The sequence below is a fragment of the Notolepis coatsorum genome (assembly GCF_963971535.1).
Source record: "Notolepis coatsorum genome assembly, contig: SCAFFOLD_1476, whole genome shotgun sequence".
NCBI classification, from domain to species: domain Eukaryota; kingdom Metazoa; phylum Chordata; class Actinopteri; order Aulopiformes; family Paralepididae; genus Notolepis; species Notolepis coatsorum.
In genome coordinates this window covers 32501-37864 of record NW_028171436.1, presented here as the reverse complement: position 1 = coordinate 37864, position 5364 = coordinate 32501, and the positions used below count along the sequence as shown (strand labels likewise).

At 41.2% G+C, this 5364-nt stretch overlaps 1 pseudogene across 1 annotated transcript in view; it reads right to left on the bottom strand.

Moving 5' to 3' along the window:
• Window positions 1-1768: 1768 nt before the first annotated feature.
• LOC311248263 (Krueppel-like factor 12) overlaps window positions 1769-5364 on the bottom strand; it is a 36006-nt pseudogene continuing 32410 nt past the window's right edge. Inside the window, exon 3 of the transcript XR_014621028.1 lies at window positions 1769-1908. The product of XR_014621028.1 is annotated as a Krueppel-like factor 12 (transcript). The remainder of the gene's footprint in view (window positions 1909-5364) is intronic.

The following is a 5364-nucleotide window of genomic DNA, read 5'->3' as shown; positions in this document are numbered from 1 at the left end:
CTTGGGCCAAAACGGGAGAACCACTGGACTAGAGTAGGGCCCACTGTAGGGAGGGAGGGGGGCTGAGTCTGAATCTCATTTAGCACAGATGGTGTGTGTGCAGACTAACAGACTAACAGAGTAACAAGGGTACAGTTTACACACACACACACACACACACACACAGTGTGGGAGCTTTACTGTATGTACTTGTGTGCATATGCACTGATGAATGCAAACACGTCTCACAAACATGAACATTTATTTTAGCTGTAGCCAAAGTTCATAGCTGCTGCCAACCTCCCAGGAAAACCATTTGTAAATGGCTGCTTTTTTTTTTATAGCGTTTTTATCCAAAGCGCTTTACAATTTGTTACTCACATTTGACCCATTCACTCACACATTCACACACCGACGGCGGAGGCAACCATGCAAGGTGCCAACCTGCACATCGAGAGCAATTAGGGGTTAAGTGTCTTGCTCAGGGACACATCAACATGCTGCCCGGGAGGAGCGGGAATTGAACCGGGAACCTCCGGATTGCCAGACGACTGCTCTACCTCCCGAGCCACTGTCGCCCCACACTGTGCCCCCCACACACACACACACACACACACACACACACACACACACACACACACACACACACACACACACACACACACACACACACACACACACACACACACACACACACACACACACACACACACACACACACACACACACACACACACACACACACACACACACACACACACACACACACCATTGGAATGCCCTTCCACCTGCCACCTGTCTCCTGATGTCATTCATTCTATTGATTGGATTTCTATTGTTTATTCTAGTACAAGTGAAAATCCTAAATTGATTCATTCCTCACTTTAATTGCCATATTATAAAAATTGGGAACAAATTGTGTTCTGTATCGACCCAATATAGTTAATCATGTGGTTTCTCTTGACTAGAGGACAAGTCCCTACCATATGGTGTAGAGGGTGACCACCACCCCACCCACACTCACAGGCGCAAGCCATTCCTCTATGGGACATACATGCACAGAAATAGCCTATACCTTTCCCCTTCAGCCACGTGGTGCGGCCCTCGCAACCTCTGGGCCCCGGGCTGCTGCCCCTGTAGCCTGTGCCTTAATCCAGCACTGCATACACACACACGCGCACACACACACACATATATGAAGGAATATGAATATGAAGGATTGCACTACAACTCGTACACCTTACTGTAAATTGTACCTAAATTGTACCTCATCCCATTTCTGCTTTGCACTATATAGTACTGTACATTAGTACACTGCATAGTATTGTATATTATATGGTAACTCAGAACATTGTACATATGTCTATACCGAACACTGTGACCTCATTTTCTTCTTCTAAATTACATGCTATACTATGTTATTTGATACTATCTTGTCTAGCACAGTCTCTGGAGCGTAACAGTAAGAAGCATTTTGTATGAAAGTATTCTGTACTTCTGTATGACAACTATTAAAGAAACTTGAAACTTGAACTGTGCAATGATTAGACAGTGTCAACTCTGCAGTAAAGAATTAAGCAGACACACATATACACACACACACACACACACACACACACACACACACACACACACACACACACACACACACACACACACACACACACACACACACACACGTGCACAACCATGCACTTCTACGCACGCACACACACACACACGTATTACACACACACACACACGTACACATACAGCCACACGGCGACCATGACAATAGAGAAGGCTATACTCACTCCTGCACGGCGCGGGCTATAGACAACGCAGTGGAGCCCGTCTCGTTAACACTGTCCAAGGTCACGTTTGGCAGGTCGTCGTCATCGCTGTCACTCTTGATGTGCCTCGGCGACAGGCCGTTTGGATCTGTGCGTGCTGCCAGGAGGGGACACGGACACATGAGTCAGATATATGATATACTGGAGACCGTACTGTGTGACTAGACATACTGTATCACATTGTGTGCTGCACCGGGGGAACGAAATAACTTTTTCCTTTTCAATGCCGGTAGTCACCTTTCAAAAACCTTTCTTTAAAAAAACAAGAACGGGAGTGGTTCTTGTATAGTAAACAGATGGATATAGCAAGCTAGCATAAGGACACATAGTATAACTGTAGATTGTATAGTATAGCATTATATAGTAGTGTACATAAGACCCAGTGCCTCATCCGTAGCTAACAGTGTATTGCACTATCACAGGACCTAGCATGTCCTACCATGCTTTTGTAAAACTCATGTACATATACCTGATATGTCTTTACTCTTATTACTTGTATTATTGCACAAATGTCGCATTCTCATCCTATTGGATTCTTATTATTGTATTATTGTATTATGCACAATCGTTGCGGGCAAGACCCCCCGCATTTCACTGTATACTTGTATGCCGTGACAAATAAAACTCTTGACTTGACTTGACTTGACTTCTAAAGCTGACTGCCTGTTTATCGTCTGTTCGCCTCAGAACCAGTGAAGTGGATTCCCAGCTTAAATTCCCTATTTACTACTTCTTTCTGCGTTGTGATTTAAACCTTTTTACAAGCTCTTGGGATCCACTCTGTGCTAAATGCAGATAACCAGTGTTTTAACTGTTACTGCTTACCCAGAGAGTAAATACGGCGCGGCCGTTGAAATGAAGCGAGATCTGAGCAGTTTGAAAAAGAACCCGTTTTTAATGAAAAAAGGATTTCAATTAGATGTTACAAAAGAAATATTTGAAAGAATGGTGCAATGAATTCTACCGGAAGCATTCGCTATGCCGAAGGTCAGTAGAATTCAGTCTAAATTCTCAATAACAAGCTTTGTCTAAAAAACACGTCTCGTCTCGTCTTCGATTCTGCTGCGTCGATTTCTCCTCCTTGCTGGGTCTGTTGTGGAGAAAAAGGGTGTGTGTTTCTTGTTCCTTCCTGGTTCTGTTCGGGTGTGTTCTGACTCTCCTGGCACGGAGTCTTTGCTAATATCCAATTTAGGCTCCGCCTCTAGTTTTACGGCAAGCGGGCGTTTTCCAAACTCTCCTCGAGTGTTCCTATTGGAGGACACTTACTCTCAGCTCTCATTGGCTAACTCCTTATCGTGACGTTTTACACCGAATTACGTCACGATGTGGATTCTAAGTCCAAATCCTTTGATCAACTGCTCCTTTGTAAAGAAAAGACTGTCTGGCGTCTCTCAAGGCAGTTCCTTTGTATTGGACCATTTGCCTAGAACACTTAGGGTGTAAAATCACCCAGTTTATTACTCCCAGGAAGTCCAAACGAGACTATCTCTTCATTTGATCAACAGCTGCCTGTCCCAATCACTCTGGTTAAGAGCCTTGGGTCCACGCAGCTGTTTCAAACCATAGATACGTCTTGTTTGTTTTGTTGAATGAAAATGGATAGCGGCAGAGAAGCCAGGAGAATTTGTGAATGCATTTTACCTGTCGGTGTTGTGCCATTCTGAGACCCAAGGTGTACAGTACAATAGTTGGTTTGACTGAAATCTACTACACCAGTTATATGGTATAGAATAGATTCTCGAAAGATCATTCATTCCATTTAAAGGGGAACTATTTTACTATTTCTTTCACTATTTGGGCACTTTTACACAATTCATGTGAGTTTATGGAACACCTGTGTAATTATATATTTTTTTAATTCATTGTTTTGTATTTCTAATCAAGTCCTCAAAAACAGCATTTTTCTACCTCAAGATCTCAAGCCGTTTTGAGGCTGGGCTCCTAAACCACTGTGTGGCCTGGTGGCATCTGCCACATTATCATGCAGCTGAGTCTCTCTGACATCACAAATCATCACATTTTCAGATGACTCAGTTCAGTGAGGGTGAATATTGTGAGAGGAGAATTGGAAGAAAGCGCCAATATGAGAATTAGAGACATAGATCATATTAATGTAAGTCCACATAGCTAGGAAACAATGCTAAACACTGAAAAAGGCCATTTATAAGATAGTTCCCCTTTAATATAAATATTGTCATTGATCTGTCATCCTTCTTCTCAGTGTGCTTTTCAGAAAGCAATTGCTCAGTTTCTCCTCTGACGTGTGTGTATTCTCGTACCATATCGTGCGGTGCCTTGGCTCGGTGCCAGGGTCTTAGAACTAAATAAGAATACTGATGACAAATGTAATGTTGACGCATTGATCGAAGCCTATATCTTTGAATATACTTGCATGTAATCCTTCTATATACCTACTTATACACATGCAACCCATATAACTTTGTATGATAGCATGTACAATAATGCTATATGCTTGTATTCATTGTTGTTTCTTAATTGTGCACGGTTGTGTCTCAGCTTGAAACACAAAAATTGCATTACCGGCAATGCCCCTGTATTGTTGTGTATTTGACAAATAAATAACTTGAACTTGAACTTGATCCACATCTGTCTGTACAAACCTGCATATAATCCCTTTCACACATCATGACATTTTTTTACATAATTATTATTATTATTATTACATACTTTTACTAGTTACACTGCTGGCCAGTATGACTACGACCATAGTGTATTTATACCTGTATCACTGTACATATTAATAGTACCCATGTTTCAGCACTGTTTGATGATCATTGTTACTCAGCTGTAAGAGTTGTACCCTTCCTGCTGACTTGTAGGTCGTTTTGGATAAAAGCGTCAGCTAAATGACAAAATGTAAATATAATAGTATACAACACTGTACATACATCTGATTAGCACTATTACTCAGTAGTACTCGTTTTTTTACGTGTATTTCTATTTTATGGCAGTGTGCATCTGAGTCGTTTTGATCTGTGATTGATCAGGTTAGATTAATACAAGTGATGCGTCAGGTTAGATTAATAAAAGTGATGGGTCAGGTTAGATTAATAAAAGTGATGGGTCAGGTTAGATTAATAAAAGTTACCCTGATGTAAACAAGATGAAAGTCTTTCTCTGGTCTGCATCCCCTTAACAATTGTATGTATTGAGCTGTACTGTACTGTACCCATTCTGCAATCTGTTAATAACGTTTTCAATCAATCAATCAATGGGTCCGGTTAGGTTCATAAAAGTGATGGGTCAGGTTAGATTCATAAAAGTGATGGGTCAGGTGGTTAGATTCATAAAAGTGATATGCACACATTGTATGTAGGCCTACGTATAGCCATAAATACATCCGCTGTCAATTAGCTGTCAATATTGTCCATGTGAAACAAATTTAGCTCATTTTGTTTTGACTGTTCAGAGGAACATGTTTTTAACCTTTTATTGTCTAAAGATAAAGATGTTAGAATGTTGTGTTTGTTCATAGTTAAAAGACAGGAGGGGTTAAGTATGTTCTGGTGATAAATCACATTCATAGTTAAAG